We start from the raw sequence: 21576 nt of genomic DNA on the forward strand, positions 1-21576 counted from the left end.
TAAGTATGCATGTATAGCTAAATTAATCATTTAAATATAGCTAGGTAGACATTTGACTATCAATTAAATTAGCTCCCCTCAAAAAATGTTGAGATTTATGGAGAGGATCTTCTAATTGGAAAAAAAAAAAAAAAAAAAAAAAAAAAACCACCACGGGGCTCTACTCTGAATGCCAGGTTCCCTTATATTTTGACATATGCAGTATTTTGAGAGTAAACCCTGCAGGACTTGATAGGTGGGTAGGATGTCGAGTAAGGGAGGAGGATAAGTCAGGTAAGTAGGTGGTGGTATTACCAACTGAACTAGCCAATGGCAGAGACATAGTTTCACAGGTGGGGGTGTGGGCAAAGGGATATTAAAAACTCACTGCTGGCAAGTAGTTGAAAGACAGTATCGGTTTGGCTGCTCTGGTTGGCTCTGCCATCCCAGCCCTTCCCCATGGCTGACCCTGAGGAGTTGCAGGTTTCTTTACCACCCCTGCTGCCTCCCATTTCTCCCTCATCTTCAGACTTCTCTTCGGCATCTTCCCTGAGTGATCCCGTGAATTTGGGCTGGCCGGTTCCAAGCAGGGACAGTATCCATCGGAGGAACAGGAGCTGAAGATTGGAGATGCATTTTCATTAAGTACACTTTTTTGTTTTCAACTTTTATATTAGGTTGAAGGGGTCAATGTTCAGGTTTGTTTGATGAATTGCATGCTGTGGGTGTTTGGGTCATCCAAACAATTTTGTCACCCAGGTAATCAGCCTAATACCTGAGAGTTGGTTTTTCAGTCCTCACTCTCCTCCCACCCACCTTCACCCTTAAATAGGCCCCAGTACCTATTGCTTCCTTCTTTATGTCCACATGTACTCAATGTTTTGTTCCCACTTCTAAGTGAGAACATGTGGTATGTGGTTTTCTGTTTCTGCTTTAATTCACTTAGGATTGTAGACTTAGGATAATGGCGGCCAACTGCATCGTTGTTGCTGCAAAGACCAGGATCTCATTCCTTTTTATGGCTGTGTAGTATTCCGTGGTATATATGTACCACATTTTCTTTATCCAGTCCACCACTCGTAGGCATCTAGGTTGATTCCATGTCTTTGCTATTGAGAAGAGCACTATGAACAAAACTTCTTGAAGCCCCATTTGTAGCATCAGCTCAAGTGGAAGAGGTTGCCTTCAGCTTGTCTACAGAAAATGCTCATTTCCTGAAAATGTGGTGGGATCTCTTGAAAGAGGGCTATGGTTCTTCTTCAAAACCTGACAGCTGATTTGGCATGCTTCATTGTTTAATAATGATGGTGCAATAATTCATACTTCCTCATATATGATATTTGCACATGTGTGAAATGTATAGGATGATCTCTTTCCAGCAGTTTTGTATATACTCAGAATGAATTTTTTCTTGGTTTTCTTGACTTTGGAGAAAGCAGAATTCTGATGCTATTTTTGAAGCTGACCAGTACTTGTTTACCCTTAAATACATTCTGCCCTCTAAGCTTTTATAGAATCCTTTATGAGAGTTAATCAGTAGATAGTTAATATTAATAGTGTCATGGTGCTACGAGTAACAAACTAGGTACACTGTTATTTGTTTTGCAACAAGATTCCAAGCATGCCAGAGTTTGAAAGAGAGCTTAATCTTATGGACCAAAGGAGGTAACTTTAAGATTGCCAATGGTACATCCACCTCCATTAGGCTAAGTTCTCTAGAACCCATGACTGTGTCTTATTTACTTCTCTGTCTTCAGCATCTAAAACAGTGTCACATAATGCTTATTAAATGTTGAATAAAAGAATTGACAAACATATTTTTTCTTCCTATACTTAGCATGAAGACTATAATTATTTCTCTAGAAAAATGTATAAATCACAACTTCATTGACTTGAAGGAAAACACTCTCTTTTTTATGGAGACTTGAACTTTGATGGTAGCTTTAAAATATATACGATAAATAATTTTTACCCTTATATAATTTTTTTAACGTCTTTACTTCATAAAATAAAAGACTGTCTAGAAGGAATGCTTCTTTTTTTTTTTTTTTAGACGGAGCCTCACTCTGTCACCAGGTTGCAGTGCAATGGCGTAATCTCGGCTCACTGCAACCTCCGCCTCTCGGGTTCAGGCGATTCTCCTGCCTCAGCCTCCCGAGTAGTTGAGACTACAGATGCATGCCACCATGCCCAGCTAATTTTTGTATTTTTAGTAGAGATGACATTTCACTATGTTGGCTGGGATGATCCTGATCTCTTGACCTGGTGATTCGCCTGCCTCAGCCTCCCAAAGTGCTGGGATTACAGGCATGAGCCACCGCACCTGGCCAGGAATGCATATTTGATATGGTTTGGATCTGTGTCCCACCCAAATCTCATGGTCAATTATAACCCCCAATGTTGGACGTGGGGCCTGGTAGGAGGTGATTGGATCATGGGGGTGGAGTTTTCATAAATGGTTTAGCACCATCCCCCCATGGTACTCTATAATGAGTGAGTTCTCACAAGATCTGGTGGTTTACAAGTGTGTGGCACTTCTCCTATCTCTCTCTTCCTTCTGCTTTGGTCATGTGAAGATGCTTGCTTCCCCTTTGCTTTCCACTACGATTGAAAGTTTCCTGAGGCCCCCTACCAAAGCCAAGCAGCCTCACGCTTCCTGTACAGCCTGCAGAACCATGAGCCGATGAAACCTTTTTTCTTTATAAATTACCCAGTCTCAAATATTTCTTTATAGCAATATGACAACAGGTTAATACAATATTTTCTCCTGTTTAGTTTTATGGTTACCGCTTTTAATATTTTTTATATTTGATATTTTTATATGTTTGATTGCTGTCTTTAAAGTGCCTTATCAAAATCATGGCTCTGTGCTATTACTTTTGGAGTTTTGTAAGTTGTTTATGTAATAATTCTGAAGAAGTGACTTTGTTTTCAATGCATCAAATTTAAAGGATGTGATTGTTTTTCCATTATCTGACCTTAGTGACAATGTTCTATTTTACTTGTCCTATATCTTATGTTACTTTTTAGTGGTCTGCGTTATGCATCAACAATTAAGCCAATTAATTCTCTACCAAATATAACTTCTGGATATCTTTGATATAGCATCTTAATTCTTTGTAGATATGGAGATGTGTACAGAACTATATCCTAAAGCCCCACAATGGGGCTATGAAAAAGGACAGATGGATGGGCAGATAGTCTTGTGTAGCATATGAGGTTATAGTTCTTGATTAATTTTTTTAGTTAAAGATCACACACATAGTGTGATTTCTATGTCAAAGGTATGCTTATTTCAAAAAATATTTTTCTTACATATCCTGAAAATTACAATTTTTAAACGTGCAAAAAAAAATTCTTATTAAAAGTTAAAAGGAAATTTTATTTAAAAAAATTCCCTGTTGACCATGTTGAGTTTGAGATGCCTTTGGGGACACACAGAAGATTTTTGGATATAAAACTGCTTAAGGAAATAAGGAAGTTTATTTTCACTGGAACCACAGAAGGCAAGCAGCAGCAGAAGACTGGAATAAGGGAGAAGTATAGAAACCATGGGCATGGTCATCCAAGAGAGGTTAGACAACTGTAGGATTTTATGTTTAAGGATGTTGACTAAAGTACCCGGAATCTGTGGCAAACAGTGGAATCACACGGCTTCAGGGTTTCTAATAGTGCCAATCTAAAGGGCTTCACTGATGAATGAGCTGACTCTACTATAGTCAAGACCTCGTGCAGCAAGTGCAGGGCACAAGGTAAGTACTGTGGTGTAGATTGAGACAGGGTGAGGCCTGAGGGGGTCACAGGCCCTCTCTGTAGGTAATGAGGCCTGCTCAGGCACTAGGTTTCTCAGCTTTCCAACCTGAAGTCTAAAAAAGAAGTGAATGGCATGGGCATGCACACATACACACACACAATTTACAGAATAAGTTTAATTATTGTGCACCGCACGTTTGTGTCCCCATAAAATTCATAGGTCAAAGCCCTAATCCCCAATATGATGGTACTAGGAGGTGGGGTCTGTGGGAGTGATTAGGTTAGGATGTGTCAAGAGGGTGGAGTCCCCATGATAATATTAGTGCTCCTGTAAGAGGAAGGGACACAGAGCCTCCTTTCTCTGCCATGTGAGAACACAGCAGAAGATGCTGAAGGTGGTTATCTGCAAGACAGGGAAGGGGTCCTCACCGCATCTGCTGGCACCTCCACCTTGGACTCCTCAGACTCTAGAACTGTGATAAATCAGTTTCTGCTCCTTAAACCACCCAGTCTATGGTATTTTTTGTTACAGGAGCTTGAGCAGACCAAGATAATCACGCTTCAAAGGATTTCTTTGGCTAGAGGGATTTTCCCTCTGCCTTTTCAGTGCGTTGGGCATCTCAGTTGCTGAAGAATGAGGCAAGGTACTTGATACTAATGGGAATAAATGTTGGTTCATGTCCCACAGTCACAGCTTTCCACTTCACCATCTGTGAGAGGACAATGAGATGTGCCCCCACTCCACGCTTTCCCTGTCACCCAGAGTGGAGGGAAAGCCCGTTTCTCATCCTTACTGGCTGGTCTGAGCCATACATGCACTATGACCCAGTTACGGAACTTGCTTTCCCTGACACTGTTTCTGAAGTCACTGGCCCTCCAGACAGACATAAGACATCTCTTCTTTCTACAAACATCTGTTCTGCTGGGCCTCCAAGTGGTAGGGTGGGTGCTTGGTGGCTGCCTGGCTCAGAAACTGCCCATTATGAGCAACAGATCATCTCGCCTTCCATTAAGTATGTGATTACAGCCAGATGCTGTGGTGATGGGCACACAGCTCCCTATAATAACCATAATTATGATCCTGGTGTTTCTTCAGCTCAACATGCTCTGAACTTCTGAAGTCAGAAGAAATTTGGAAGAATTGCTTATTAGAGGCTGCAATCAAATGGAAGAGGAGAACTTTTTTTTAAGAAGGGTGGAAATTCCCGCCTGACATCTTGGCTTCTGTACAACCTAACCTGACATCCTGTGGTGTGGTTCTGGAGGCCGAATGAACACACACTGGCTCTGCATTCCTGCTGTTATTTCTCTTCTTCCTTGATCTTTGTCCCACCTCCATCTCTTCTGGCTTTTTCTCAGTTGCTTCTTCTGACTGGGAGGGAAAAACAAGCACCTGCTGGCCCACCAGCTCACATTCCCCCTATGGGGGCTCACAGAGAGGGTCACCTCCCCTGCCCACTCGGGTGAAGTTCCTGGAATACCCAGGGAGAGGGGGTCGTTGGAAGCTAAAACTGGCTGCTTGCCATGATGACTAAGAGCCACCTGCGCTTGCCATTCTTGTGGGTCCATCTATTTGTGGAATACGGAGCTGTTTGGGGTATATTTGTGCATGTGCTAAGTCTTTACTTATAGGAGCACATTTAAAAGTGTCGGAAATCCAGTCTTTGAAAAAACATGTAATATTAGTTTGCAAGGGCTGCCATAACAAATTTCCATAACATTGGACGGCTTAAACAATAGAAATTTATTTCACAGTTCTAGAGGTTAGCAGTCCAAGATCAAGGTGTCAGCAGGGATAGTTTCTTCTGAGGGCTGTGAGGGAAGGGTCTATTCCAGGACTGTCTTCTTGGCTTGTAGATGGCTATTGATATACTTTGGATATTTGTCCCCACTCAAATCTCACACTGAAATGTAATCCCCAGTATTGGAGGTGGGCCTAGTGGGAGCTGTTTGGGTCATGGGGGTGGATCCCTCATGGCTTAGTGCTGTTCTCACCACAGTGAGTAAGGTCTCATGAGATCCGGTTGTTTAAAAGCGTGTGGCACCTCTCACCCCATTGCTCCTGCTTTTGCCAAGTGAGATTTCTGCTCCCGTGTCCCCTTCTGCCATGATTGGAAGCTTCCTGAAGCCTCCTCAGAAGCTAAGCAGATGCTAGTGCTATGCTTTCTCTACAGCCTGCAAACCATGAGCCAATTAAACCTCTTTTCTTTATAAATTACCCAGCCTCAGGTATTCCTTCATTGCAATGCAAGAACAGCCTAACACAGCTATCTTCTCCCAGCATATCTTCAGATCTTCATATCACCTTCCCTGTATGCGTGTGTCTTTAATTTCACATGACGTTCTCTCTCTCTTTTTTTTTTTTTTTTTTTTTTTTTTTTTTTTTGACAGAGTCTTGCTGTTGCCAGGCTGGAGTGCAGTGGCAAAATCTCAGCTCACTGCAACTTCCACCTCCTGGATTCAAGCGATTCTCCTGCCTCAGCCTCCCGAGTAGCTGGGGCTACAGGCACGCACCACCATACCCAGCTAATTTTTGTATTTTTATTAGAGGTGGGGTTTCACCATGTTGGCCAAGATGGTCTCAATCTCTTGACCTCATGATCCACCTGCCTCGGCCTCCCAAAGTGCTGGGATTACAGGTGGGAGCCACCGTGCCTGGCCATGGTGTTCTTATAAACACCAGTCATATTCAATCAGGGGCCTACCCTATTCCAGTATGACCTCATCTTAACTAACTCTATCTGCAACACCCCTATTTCCAAATCAGACCATATTCTGTGGTGCTGGGGATTGAGATTTCAACATATCCATTTGTTGGGGGGGATACAATTCAACCCATAACATATGTCCTATAAGCCTACTGCATGCCAGGCACTGTGCCTAGCTCTGGGGGTGCACTCTTGAACAAGAAAGGCAGTTGCTACTCTCCATCATGTTATTTGAGAGTAAAGAGAAAAATGACACAATCAAAAAACTAACCAATATGCTGTGATAGGGCCCTGAGAGGGACTGTGGGAGACCAGAGGAGAAGCAAAGAACCCCACAGTGGAGACCAGGGGAGGTTGCCCTGAGCAAGTGAGGTTGAAAGCCTGAAGTCTAAAGGAAGATAGGAGTTTACCAGGGAAAAGTGGGGTAGAGCAGACAGATCTTCCAGGTGGAGGCAACTCAAAGTGCCAAGGCCAGTGGGGAGAGAGACGGTGGCATGCAGGGTGAACAGACAGCAGTTCTGTGGGGTTGAAGCAATAGCACATGCATGTGTGTCTCAGACGTTGAAGAGAGAAGGAAAAGAGCACCAGAGAGACACTGGAAGAAGAATGATGCAGACTCAGTAAGTCCACTGAGGAGTATGGCAGAAATGCAAGGGCCCTTGGGAGCCACTGAAGAATGTCATTTACGAAATGACATGATAAGATTACATTTTAGAAAAGCCCCACTGTCTGAGCCTGGAGAGGAGGAGAAGAAGGAAGGAAGACCACTTAGAGGGATGCCTCTGCACTCCAGATGAGAGACAGCAGAGGCCTGAACTAGGAGAGTAGCAGGAGATGGAGCTCATGGGACTTTGCTGCCCACTGGTCTTGCAGATCCCAACCCAGCCATCTGAGAGCTCCCAGGGCCTCCCATGTCTGTGTGCCAGTTTGACACTCATGTCCTCCCTCCTATGTTTTATTTTTCAAATACTTGCATGGTATTTAATACATGCCAGGCACTGAGTGCCTTAGAAATGCTAATTCATTATGTACCAGAAAGTAACTATGAAGGAGGTACTGGGAGGCACTGTTATTAATCCACTGTACAATGGGAGGAAGACCTTGCCCAAGGTCACAGAGTTAACAGGTGACAGTGCCAGGATGTGAACCTGGCTGCCTGGCTTCACAGTTAATACTTTTTTTTTTTTTTTTTTTTTTTTTTTGAGGCAGGGTCTCACTCTGTTGCCTATGCCCGAGTGCAGTGGCATGATCTTGGCTCACTGAAGCCTTGACCTCCGGGGCCCAAGTGGTCTTCCCACCTCAACTTCTCTAGTAACTGGGACATAGGCCCATGCCATCATGCCCAGCAAATTTTTAAGAAAATTTTTGTAGAGACAGAGTCTCCCTACGTTGCCCAGGGTGATCTTGAGTTCCCGGGCTCAAGTCATTCCCCCACCTCTGCCTCCCGAAGTGTTAGGATTACAGGCATGAGCCACTGCTCTGGGCCACAGTTCATACTCTTAACCATGACCCTACACTGCTTCTTAAGAGTAGCTCATCATTTTATTGTCACACCCACAAGAGTACCTGGCACACAATAGGGCCTTGATAAATACTTGTTGAATGAATGTCAGTGATGATTGGATATATATGATGAAAATGGTGGGGGGATGCAGACTGGGGGATGGGGACAAGCATCAAAGATGACTTCCAAAACTTTCAGCTTGGGTTGGAGGTGAGGGTATTCGCTAAGTAGAGGACCACCAAAGAGAAAGCTGTCTCTAGGGAATGAGGAGAGAATAAACTTTAAACCTCTATACCAGAGACCTCCACGTGGAGGGGCAAACTGGAACGACCTGATGGGACACAGCTCTTCCTACTCCTCAAGCATCTAGAGCCTCAGCCACCCCTCAGAAGGTGCATGTCACTCTCTGCCCTGGTGAGAACATCAATCTGAAACATTTGAGGCCTTACCCTGTAACAGCTGAATAACAGTTATTAGCTTTGGACTCTAGGCATTTTTATGAGATCTTAGTTCCAGGGCTTGAGGTTTGGCAAAATGAGCATATTATTCACACGCAAAACAACTGCATTAAAATAGCATTAAGCATCTGGCTTACACTGACAAAAGCTAGGAAATTCAGAATTATGGTAATAAGTCTGTCCTGAGTTCACCCCCAACACTATGCTTGGTGCTGCTCCATTAAGTGTGGAGAGAAAGGTCCCCACTGGGCAGAAAGAGCCAGACCAGGGAGGTGGAAGGCAGGACAGGTGAGGGAAAAGAAGAGGAGGATGATTCTGGAAAAGAACGTTGCGACAGGGGCTATGGTCCCCTGACCCCGGCCTGCCACATGGCGTATGGTGATGTAGCCACGAACCGCTGGCCCCCAAGGCTACTCCCCTGGTCCTAGGGCCAGGCAAGACTTGCCCACCCTGGGCACCTGCCCCGCTGGTCTGAGAGTCCCTCCTAGAAGCTGACAAAGATGAGACACCTTTGCCCCACGGAGTGGAAGCATCTTTCAAGTTTGCATCCTTGCAGACCTTGGACACAGGGAGAACTAATACGCAGGTACATTTCTCGTCACTGAATTTCCATTTTCTTGAGAGGAATTAAAGAGAAAGAAGCTTGATAACAGATGAACAAAAAGCATTGCACCGTGTTTGAACATGGCAACATAGCTGATTACAGCATTAGGGGATCACTCTGTTAAGGATATTTGAGAATTTAAACAATTTTGATTTGGAGTTCCATTGAGAGTCGAAGAAAGAAGTGAGAAAAAGAAATTCCTTCCTCTTCGTCAAAGAAGAGACCTTTCTCCATTTGAGATGATGTGTAACCATTTGTTCCAATGATTTGTAGTAAAATCAGTAATTGGTTCTTTGGATGTATTTTGGGAAAAATATCTGTAATTCCAGAATTCACTAAGGTAGTTTCTGTAAGAACTTCCTCTAATCTTTTAAAATAGTTAAGTATAATCCAAGAGCTCAAAAATGGGTCACATTCTTTTTAAACGTAATAAATGTGACCCCAATATAACCAACTTTTAGACGACAAAAATACGGTCCTTGGGGAAGCTGTATTGATGTAGCCTAAGTGTCAGGGTGGCAGAGAAGGTGAGACACATCTACATTTACAAAAACTCCAAAGAACTTTCATCAAATAAAAATGAAATGTCAATTCCACAAATTTATGCCCTCTTCCAATAGTTTTCAGATTTCTTTAACCTTTTCACCTCCCTATCTCTCAGTGATTAACAAATCTCTTCTTTTTGCCCTACAATTACTATACACCAGAATAATAACCCAAGTAAATATAAGTTCCTTTAACCCTTCCAATAATCCTGTGAGGTAGCCACTCTGGATCGTGGAATGATGTCATTTATCATTATGATACATAATGACATTGGGTTACTTGACCAAGGTCACACCACCAGTAAGTAAATGGAGGAGCTGGAACTGGAACCCCACGTGTTCCATTCCAGAGGTTGTTCTAAGCACACCTTGAGTTCCCATGCTACCTGCCACCACCACATGTAATTTAAACTGAGGCTTAGCCATCCATCCCACTGAGACCTGGGTTGCCTGTAAACCCTGGCTGAGGACATCCAGAGCTGTAGGGGTCCTCATCCCTCTGGAACTCCCCATCTTAGAATGAGAAACCCTGTTCTCTGTCAAACCAGCCAAGAAACAGAAAAAGCAGTTGTGTTCATTTCTAAACTGTTAAAAATGGCTCTGAAGGCCCATTTCTTTTATTCCTCCTCTTACGTGGGGAAACCAAAAAAATTCTATTCTACCAGGTAAAAGCTGAGCTGGGGATAAAATGCAGGAAAACTCAGGCTTTAGAAAATGACCTGGCAATCACTTTTCCAATGTGCTATAAAATCTTCATAATTCTGAGTAATCTGGCCCAAAAAGCAAGTGCAGAACAGCTGGAAGTTCAGAGAAAGTCATTTGTGTGCCCTTCTGGTCACTTAGCAAAGCAGGAAGAACCTTGGCTCTGTTGAGCAGCTATTTAGATGTCACAGCCATGAATCCCTGAGTCTCCATCAGAGACCACTGGCAACACCTCCCCTTTTGTTGTTGTTTGGAAGAAAGAGATATAGGAGAGGTTGTTCAAATAAAATGACTGTTAGGGGTGGGGAATGGAGAGGCAATGTAAACATGGGTAATAACAAGCACAGAGAGAAACTCAGGACACAGTGACATCAGCAGAGCCAGGCATCTCAAAGCCGGTGACAGTCTGCACCAGCAGATTTCTTGTGGAGCTCTAGATATTTCTGTTCTGACTGGAATCTTTATTTAACAGTCTTGATGAGTGCATTAACTGTGACTTAACTCTGAGTTTGAACAAAAAGTACAAGTATTTGACGTGTTTCTTGGCAACACCTTTTGACAGAAGGATGCATACATCCCTAATTTTGTGCTAGGATTCTTTAGTGGGGACTCTCTGGAACTAAAGCATCCTCTTTGGAGGTTAAATTTTAAGCCTTTTCACAGCTTCTCTATCCCACAGCCTCCTCTCTGCACACACACTCATGCACACGCATACATAGAACCACCAACCCCGGGGGCGGACTTGCTCAGCGTAGATGCAAGCTGCTGGCCTGTGTGCAGTGTATTTTCCCACAGGACAGAGGCAGAGGGACCCCAGTGGGACCAACACAGGAAGCCTGAGTTGCGTCTGAGGTCTCCCAACCTCCCAGAAAATGTTTCTCCTGGATCATGCTCTTTGGTTTCTTTCCTTGCTTGTTTTCTAATTGAGCGGCAGGGACTCAAGAGAAATTGACAGAAGAAAGAAACCACCTGAGCATCAGACACAGGGGTGGTGGGAAATGAAAATGATTTATAGAGTTTCGTTGGCCTCCACTCTTTCGCCTTTTCTGCTTTTTGTAGCTCAACATCCCACAGGTGTGAACACAGCAAACTATGTAGCCCTGTTTTATTGTGTAATTAAATAACACCCTACACTGAGTCAAGTTGGGTTGTGAAACCTCAAGGTCCAGAACATCAGGTAGAGGATGTGGGGAAATGCCTGCTGCCTGAGGTCACTGGGTTCATTTTCCTGGCACCAGTAGAGGTGAGGCAGCTGCCTTGTAATCAGCTCCTCCTGGAAATTACTACACCCACACAAACATTTGGGTCCCATGGAAACGGCAGGAATGTGGTCTGGTCTAGGAGCCTGGAACTGGGGACTGAGCATCTAGATTGGCTTGGCCCCACCACCGATTTCCTGTGTTGTCAGTTTACACCTCGACACCATGGTTTTGCCTTTGGAAACACCAAAGAGAGGGTCCTGCAAAGAACAAATCTGCGGGGATGGTGTGAAATCTCTCTATTTGCTTAGGGTGCTTTAGCTTTGTCCCTGCCCAAGGCAGGGAAAAAGATGAAATGACTAACCCTATTATTCTACTCTATAATTCTGCTACTGTGTTGAAAGAGTTCACAGCATCTTGCCTGTGGTGGGAGTTTGCCAGACAAGACCTCCGCAGCCCTTCCAACTCTAAGATTCACAATAGTCAGTGACTTCATTGAAAACCATGGAACTGCAGGCTGTCATCACTGGAGAGGGCAGGCCATTCTGAATGGATACACTCTTATTGGGCATTTTTAAATGTAGGCAGTAGACAAACATTCCTTTGTTGCTTTTCTCGTGAAACAAATTACTTTCTGAAGATGACAGCAGGCACACTTAATAGAAGACACACAGGTGGCTTCAGTTAAGAAAGAAAAAACAGGCCAGGCACAGTGGCTCACACCTGTAATCCCAACACTTTGGGGGGCCGAGGTGGGCGGATCACCTGAAGTCAGGAGTTCAAGACCAGCCTGGGCAACATGGTGAAATCCCATCTTTACTCAAAATACAAAAATTAGCCAAGCGTGGTGGCACACACCTGTAATGCCAGCTACTTGAGAGGCTGAGTCAGGAGAATCATCTGAATCAGGGAGGCGGAGGTTGCCGTGAGCCAAGACTGCACCACTATACTCCAGCCTCGGCGACACAACAAGACACTGTCTCAAAAAAAAAAAAAAAAAAAAAGTATCCTTGCCTATCCCCCTCCTCCCTACCAATGCACCAAAAGAAAAAGTAGCTTCCCTAGAAAAGAATGTCAGCCAAATATAAGTCAGGATGCTATCAGAGTGTAGAAGACATGCAGGGGAGAGGTGTGAAGGGAGGCAGGAGAGGAGGCTTCTGAGAAGGGCTTCCTCAGGCAGGCGGCTCCTGAGTCAGGCTTTAGGAGATACCAGTAGCATTCACCATCTGGAGGGAGAGAGTGGGTCACAACGGGACAAGGATGGGAGCAAACAAGCGGATGTGGAAAATTCCATAAGGTAATAGAGTTTTATGTTTTCATCTCTCCAAGAGCCAGTGCTGTGAATCCCCTAGGAAGCACAGATTTATAACTTGGTAGGGACCACTGTTTGACATAACTTTTTTTGTGGTTTAGTTTGTTGTTGTCATTCTGACTCTCACGACCTAACGCTGGCTTTACAGAAAGCACATGTGCAGCCACTGAGTCCACAAATGTGGACTCAGCCACTGCCCTGTGCCAGGTACCTGGAAAACACTGGCAATGTCCCTACTGCTATGGAGCTTGCATTTCTGCCTGGGAAACAGACAAATAGGAAATCAGTGAAACAAAGATCAGTTCTCAGAGTGATGAGTACTTAGAGAAAAATAAAACATGTGTGTGATGAAGTGGTGGGGAGGGAGTAACATTCAACAGGGAAGTTCAAAAAGACCTTTCCGAAGTTGTGACACATGAGCAGAAACCTAAATCACAGAAGCAGCCAACCTTGCCAAGTGAGATGTGCATTCCAGGCAGAGGGAAGAGCGACAGCAGAGGTCCTGGGAAATGAGAATGAGATCGGTGTGTTCTAAGAACAGAAGGAAGGCCAGTGTGACAGAAGGAATGACAGGAAGGGAAAGGTATAGAAGTGGACGCTGTAGGGATAGGCAGAGGCCAGATCATAAGGGCCCTTGTAACTGATAGCAAGGAATTGGACTTTATCTGTAATAGGAAAGCAAGAATGTAGGTTGAGTAGGCTTATTATAATTCAACATGGAGACACAATTATGAATTAGACCCTAGTGAATAATCCTAGAATCTCTCAGAATACCTGCGATATTAGTAAATGGATGACAACTGACTAGAAATCAGATATGTGCCTGAGATTTACAAGGCAGACAGATCCATACAGGAATTTCAAATCTTACCAGACTTTAAAACCTTCCACACATACATTTTCCCAAGTATACATACTGTGCCATGAATATCTAAATAACATTTCCTAAGCAAGTGTGTGATTGTGAATGACATCCAAATTTAAAATACAATGCATTCTGCATATTGCATACGGTTTTCTCAGTGGCTCTTCTAAGACACCGTTTCTGGTGAGCATGTGCGAATATAGTCTGAAAGGGAGATAGGAAAATCTCCACTCTTCTTCCAAACCAGTCACCATCCTCAGGAGGCCCCCACACTCTCAAGAAGAACCAATCTGCCTGCTCTCATCACTGTGACAGATCAGAATGATGGGTATCAAGTCATCATTTCATGGCCAAGATTTTGTCCCCAGACTGTAGCTCACTCATTTCTGACAATATGTTGAAAGTGAAATGTGCTTCCTCGCCCCTCCTAACTTCCTTTTACAATTTATGAATTTTGCAGTTTTGCTAAACACAAAAGCTGCTAGAAATTTTCAGAATAAGATAGCCCTTTATACTCAGCATGCAGACGGCAAAGTCTCAAGGGACAGAAAATTATTAAACGTGGAACACACAGAATGAGATTTAATATTTTTAAGACCAGAAAGAGGATTATAAAATTCAGGCAGCAAAACAAATACCAGCCAAAGCCTAACTGGCCAGGAGTGTGTCATAATTATTCCTAGTCATCAATTCTGATGGATTCTGGGCCGCAACAGAGTAGTCACTTCATCCTGCATTGTCTAATGGATGCTGATGAAAAGGTTACAGTGCCAGGAAGGTGGTGCTTGTCTCTAATCTTGCCTGCCTTGTTCTGTCAAGTCAGAGTTGATGAGAGAGACCCAGGTAACTTGTTCTCTTGCTCTTGTCCTGATATCTGATCTCAGGATGGCATTCGATCTGGTATTTACCATTTGGCCATGTGCCAGGAGTCCTGTATTTTAAAGATCTTTAGGTAGAAACACACAAATCAAAGTGTTAAGCTAAAAGAATCTTATTTTCTCTTCTAAATCTTTCAACTTACAATTTAGGAAACAGATCTAGAGTAAATGGGTAATTTTTTTGAGGCAGCAACAAAACCAGGACAGGAAGTCACATTTCCGTCTACCAAGTTCTCCCAATCCAAAGCTATCTGAAGTGGCTGTTTTAGATTTCCCCACCCACAAGACTCGGCCACAATTCTCCTAATGCCCAACCCCTTGGCATCATAGCAGTAAAGGGAACTCTCTATTACTGTGAACAGGATATAACACAAGCTCTGAATAAAAAACACAATATTGCTTTTACCATACTTTTTTCTTCTTCTTTGAAATTATGGTGATTCCTAGTTTATCTTAAATTAATATCCCAAAACCTCATCCACATAAAGCAAAGCCAGAAATCAGGAAGTAAGCAAGAAAGGTACCTATAGTGAAAAAATAGCTTCTTGTGGTCCACAGTAAAGATTGCAAGATGTCCCATTTGGCCTTTGCTGATGTCTCTGATTCATGTTTAAAACCTTAACAAGTTTGTTTGCAGGGTTTGCAATCTTCCAGGAGCCTGAGAGCTGCCAAGATATAAAAAGAAAAAAAGTTTCTATGGGCCAGGAACCAGAGGCCAGACCCTCAGAGCACCGACAAGGCCCCGCACACAGTCAGAAAAGAAACAACACAAAGAAAGCACGAAAAGCAGGCAGAGTTTTTAAAGGAGCATTTCCAGGCTAGCTTACAAACCTCCACAGGCCCAGGAGCAAACTCCATCAATAGTGCATGGCAGCCATGCAGGTTTTTAAAGCTATCCCTGACTTAAATATCCAGAAAAAGTTTTCTTTTGGTCATCATGTTTGAAGAAACAGAGAACTGTGATATATATTAGCAAGATTGGCATGACTACCACTTAACAGGGCTATTACTGTTTAGATTGTATTGTCTCAAGGGTGTAAACACAAATGAACAAGTAAAACTCCTCAGCTATGTAAAACCCCCAGGGGCTTCAGATGATTCTGGTGTTTCTGAGGCCTTCCCTGTACAAACAGCCCTAGGCAGCCCAGTGTGCTAGTTCCCCAATTTTTAAGCCAAGAAATGTTAATAGTTTTGGAAAACATCTTAGCTTCAATTACATCTGAATGCAAATTCCCAACGACCTGGGCCTTAAGCATTTTTAAGGTGTTGTTCACTGCAATCCTAGCTCTATCTACAACACTCAGCAAAACCCTAAAGGGGGTGGCTGATTCTTTTACTTTTCCACCTAAACCAGCCACCTTTTGTACCCATTACTGTCAGCTTGTTCCCCTTGAAGAGTGATTTGTTTGGTACTTGGGTTTTTTTAAATTTTACAGTGTCCTAGAACATGCTGGTTAGACTAAGCCATTGTCATGTTGACAAAAAAAGTCAAACTCTAAAATATTTAAAGAGATTTATTCTGCTCCAATTTAAGTGACTAATGGCCTATGACACAGCCCCAGGAGGTCCTGAGAACATGTGTTCAAGGTGGCCAGGCTATAGTTTGGTTTTATACCACTTTAGGGAGACATAAGACATCAATCAATACATGTAAGATGTTCACTGGAATGGTCCGAAAAGGCAGGACAACTGGAAAGTGGGGGAAAGAGGAGACTTCCAACTCATAGGCAGATTCAAAGATTTTCGGATTGACAACTGGTTGAAAGAGTTATTATCTAAAGACCTGGAATCAACAGAAAGGAATGTCTGGGTTATGATAAGGGATTGTGGAGAATAAGGTTTTATAATGCAGATGAAACTTCCAAGTAGCAGGCTTCAGAGAGAATAGATTGTAAATCAATCTCTTCTTTTCTTTCTTCCTTCTTTCTTTTTCTTTCTTCTTTTTTTGCGACAGTGTTTCGCTCTTGTTGCTCACTTAGGCTGGAGTGCAGTGGCGTGGTCGTGGGTCATTGCAACCTCCACCTCCCGGGTTCAAATGATTCTGCTACCTCAGCCTTCTGAGTAGCTGGCAATACAGGTGCCCGCCACTATACCTGGCTAATTTTTGTATTTTTAGTAGAGACTGGGTTTCACCATGTTGACCAGGCTGGTCTCAAACGTCTGACCTCAGATGGTCCACCCGCCTCAGCCTCCCAAAGTGCTGGGAATACAGGCGTAAGCCACCACGCCTGGCCAGCTTGTAAATATTTCTTATCAGACTTAGAGTTTGTTCTGTTGGTCTTAGGTGTCTGTGTTGATGTTAATGCCGGTCAGCTGCGCCCAAATTCCAAAAAGGGAGGAGTGTATAATGAGGCATGTCCAAATCCCACTTCCCATCCTGGCCTGAACTAATTTTTCAGGTTAACTTTGGAATGTCCTTGGCTGAGACAGGCATCCATTCAGACAGTTGAGGGGCTTAAAATTTTATTTCTGATTTTCAGTCAACTCAGCTATATTAAAGCATGCATTACTTTTATGTTGTCTTTACCCCTCTCCTCCCAGTATATTTTTGTGACTCCTCCTCATAAAAATGTACTTGGAACCCGGAGAACATTATTAAATAAAGAAAAAAGAAAATAAAAGATTCTCTCCAGAGGAAAAAGTTGTCCCACCCACCAAAGTTACAAAATAGGAAATAATGGCTCAGTATGATCCTGGGGACACTTGAGTGTTCTTTTGAAGCTATTTACAAATAGACTGTTGTTCAAATCCAGAAACCAGGTCACAAAATCTAAGTATGCAGGAGAAGCTGCCTCCCACAAGAGAAGGAGCCTCCATCCTGGCTCCAACAACTCCTGTTGGAGTGGTCTTACAGGAAAGTCATGAATATAGTCAGAAATTGAGTCTTTTCTAATGTCAAAAACATAGAACTTAGGAAGAAAGGGCTGAAGAGTTCTCTTCACTAGTGGCTGCCCACAAACAAGTCCAGCTGCCCAGGGTGGCAATCCCTAAGAGAACAGAATGAATCAGGAAAAAAATTGCCACCAATTAATGTGGATTCCATATTCCACTTTTCACCTATGTGGCCAAATATAAGCGGGTCTTTTTCTTGCTGGAGGGAACAACCCAATAAAACAAAGTAAAAACAACCAGGAAAAAACAAAAAAAAAAAAGAAGCTCAACATCAACAGAATTGGCCTTTCCTTATTAAATAGCTGTTTCTTTTTCTTCTCCTGTAAGGTAGACACACAAATAGCCATAGCCTAATTCAAACCACTCCACCAAGCCTGCAATAGGCTGATAGGTTTAGCTAAAATTGTCATCACAGTCCACTGGAATTCTGAAACTAAGTAACCTGGGGTCTGTGTACTGAAAATAAGTGAAATATGCCATAATTAAAATGTTGAACCCTTTTGTTTACCTCTCCAGACAGCAGCATTCTTGGGAAAACTGCAAAAAAGCATTGAAGACAGTCTAGGAACCAAAGATGATGAGGCAGCATTTGACTGGCACGAAAGTCAAGCAAAAAATTATTTTTGAACAATACCATGTAACTAGAAATCTAAGTACGTTTTCTCTGCAATAAGTGCGTGTGACTGATAGAAGTCAGTTATGAGTGTGCAGGCATCCAAAGAAAAGTGTAAAATGAAAGGCAATTTCAAATAAGTTACAATGTTCTGTTTCTGAAATTAAGCTTCTGGATAAACAGGGATTTTACTTTACTCCTCTCTCTTAAAACTCATGGAAGAAAACTGTTTTTAATGAAACAAAGAAATGGTCATACTCTGAACAAAACTACCGAACATATCCACCAAAAATGCTAAAGCCTGGTCTCAGGTGGGCAAGGAGGCTGAGGCCCATATTACAGGTCAGGCAAAGTGCCAATTTCTCATTGGCTCTGCAAGACAGCCCAGCATCCTTGCAGGACCCCCAGGTAAGGTTGCACAGGTGTTGCCCTGCTAAAGCATGCCTGGCCCAGAGGGTGAATAAAAGAGGCTGGGATAGAGCCCCTGCCTTTCTAAACAAAGCTAAGACAAATCACACAGACACCCATCTGCTCACTAAGTACTGGCCAGAGGGGTGCTTTCATCTAAAGAGGAGGCCTTGTAATTCACACTAGACCCCAAGTGGGCTAATGGCAGCCCTGGCTCTTCAGTTAGGGAGAGGAGATCCAGGAGCTGGGCAGGCCATGGATGAAAAAGTGAACTATCCATGTGGTGACCCAGTTCCACACCCCCAGAATGGCACAGAGTCAGCCTCTGCTGGAGGCCTCTCACAACAGCTGCTCATTCCTTTTCTTGAAGACACATCTCCCATTTATTTTTGGGCCTGAAGAATGAGGGCGGCACTCAGGAAATTCCCTTAAATAAAAAACAACCTGGTTATATGTGCTTCCCTCTCTCAAATTAAGCAAGCAGGAATAAACTGAGCATAAGTGAAAGCAGGTGAAGGACGTGCATCACAAGGAAAGACACTTCAGCCAGTAAGAGTTCTAGCAAAAAAAAAAAGGAAAGAAAAGAAAGAAGAAAAAAGGAGACAAAAATTCAGAAAAGCGATTATAGAACGACAGAAAACAACTAAAAGTGAACTAACAAATATGCACATTTCAAATTTTGATCAACACTGATGATTGGGTATCTAAAGATGTGCGTCAACATTCATTTCCGTCAAAATATATGAGAGTTTTCTTACATCCATGCTGACTTGGGGATAGTATCCATCTTTTGAATTTGGAGTAATCCGTTGGACTTTGAAAAATGGCTTCTCTTATGTTTAGTTAGCATTTCTCTGATGATTAGTGAGGTCAAGCAGATTTACATATATTGACTGATCATTTGCGTTTCGCTGCGTTCAGAAGCAGCCCCTTGTACTGGGAATAATCCTTAAAGGGAATGTGAATGACATTCTCAACTGGGGAGAAGCACACTCCGTCCTTTTGAGGTCAGAGTTTGCTGGCATTTTGGCAATGTAGAGTAAGCTCGGTCATGAGGGACAGACTTACTTTTCAGAAAATCTAGAGAGCCAAATTATGTTATGAGGTTTTCTAAATTTGGGGTCAGTCAAATGCATGGAAAAGAGAAGAAACAAAATCAGAGAAGTCGGAGAAACCTTCCTCAGGGTCGGACAAGGCAGTCTTCTTTCTACATTGCGTGACAGAGATAATCCACCAAAATATCCCGGCTGGTGCCTGAAACTTTGAAAATAATTATATGGGGGTCAGGCTTTGAATTTTTGAAAGTCCATGATTAAGCTACAAATAACCAAAGATTCTTGAGCACTTACTACACACTGGCCAGGAAATCAAACGTACCATAACTCAGCACAGCCTATGGGCCAGGGAGAGCTGAGAAAATTCCTGACTCACAAATGACTCTATGAAAAATGAGGATAAAAATGCCCAGTTCATAGAGAGCTATGATAATTACATGAAACACAGTATTTCAAGCACTTTTGCCTTGGACAAAGTTGGTGCTCTGTAACTATGAATTCCCTCTCCATTTCTTCCAATTCCCTCTAATAGTTAATGTGTCATTATTAATCCTCATTAACTAAACAGTGTCCACCACCTGGAACACAGAATGGGGACCTTGGCTGCTCCGGGCAGTGGGGCAGGATGAGATGGTGCATGGTGATGAGCAAAGGGTGAGGACGTGACAAATGGTGCTTCCTGCAGAATCTTCTCACCAGGTGGGGTGAACCAGGGGTTATCATATACTACCTGTTTATGAACAGATGCAGTGCTGGATTCTGTATAAACACTAAACATTCAAAGCCCTCGAGCATGACACGTACCTTTTATATGCTTTTAAAGAATTCGGAGGGGTGCAAAGCGGCATCCAATCCTGATTTCTTTGTGGGGCAGTGGGAGTTGGGAGGAGGAAGAAGTGAAATGTGTGTGGGGTTGTTGGGGGGGCGGTTAGGAACAGTGTAGCCCTCTATGGCAGGCAGCAGGATGGGAGTGAGGTGTGAGCCACAGTCGACAGCCAGGCCACAAGTTCTAACTCTCCACTCAAGACTGAGATGTTTTCTTACAGCAAAAACCAAAGCTGATACCACCCCAAATTTTTCTTTTATCATTAACATTTTATTTCCTGAAATGTTTTTAATTTGCAGTAACAGTACTGCCAAAATCCCCTGGACAAGGGTATCATGCCCAGGACTATTTAAAGAAAGGAACCCTTTGCCATTTTCACAAACCCCAAAATAGCCTAAAATGTGAGAATTTGCATCAGATCTCACTGCCATGCAAATCAGAGAGTGGCTTGCAGGGTGGCCTTATTTATTTTGGTAAATGCGTGGGCAGAGGAGGTAAAGGGGCTGTTTGAAATGCTTTTAAAATTTTTAGTTTCAAATTATTAAACCCTCCAAGAAAAAAACTTAGATTTTTCTAGGGATAAAATAAAGTAAACCTTACATCAGAGATGTGTAACATAAATACACTTAACACTCTTGAAAGCCATATTAACTATGTGAACAGAGGGCTGGGAATATTTTCTTCTTAATGAATAATATAAATTCACTTCACCTGAGGACTTAGGACAAATGGGCTCCCACATCAACTTTGCTGGCCCTTTCTCACCATGGTGTAAGGCTATGGTTCCGCTATCTCTTCTGGGCATGGCCACTACTTCTCACCTTCTTATCTTGATGTTCCACCCAACCGTGACTCCAGATATGTACTTACCTGGGGTTTGCCTCCTACCTCTATAATTTTCTTCACCCCATCTGGGCTACTGGTGCTTGGTCCTCAATCTTCTTCTGGGGCCCAGGTCTCTGCATGATCTCCCATTGGCTGAATTATTCATTGTTAATGGGCATGTATCCCTGGGTCCCTGAATTGCTTCCTCAATTTGGTATCACATAAAATTAACTATCAAGGACGAGTTGTTATTAATGTGAATATGGAAAGGTAAACATGCAAGAATATCCAGGAAAGCAATTAAAATAACAATCGTGAAGAGAAATGTTCTGGTACGCACTGAAACGTACTAGAAAGCCTCTATTAAAACAGTTTAGGCCTGACCACAGGAATAGAAAAATAGGCCAGTGGGATAGAATTAAAAGGCCCCAAAGAGACCCAAGACATATG

Source organism: Chlorocebus sabaeus, chromosome 13 (genome assembly GCF_047675955.1).
Source record: "Chlorocebus sabaeus isolate Y175 chromosome 13, mChlSab1.0.hap1, whole genome shotgun sequence".
Lineage (NCBI taxonomy): Eukaryota > Metazoa > Chordata > Mammalia > Primates > Cercopithecidae > Chlorocebus > Chlorocebus sabaeus.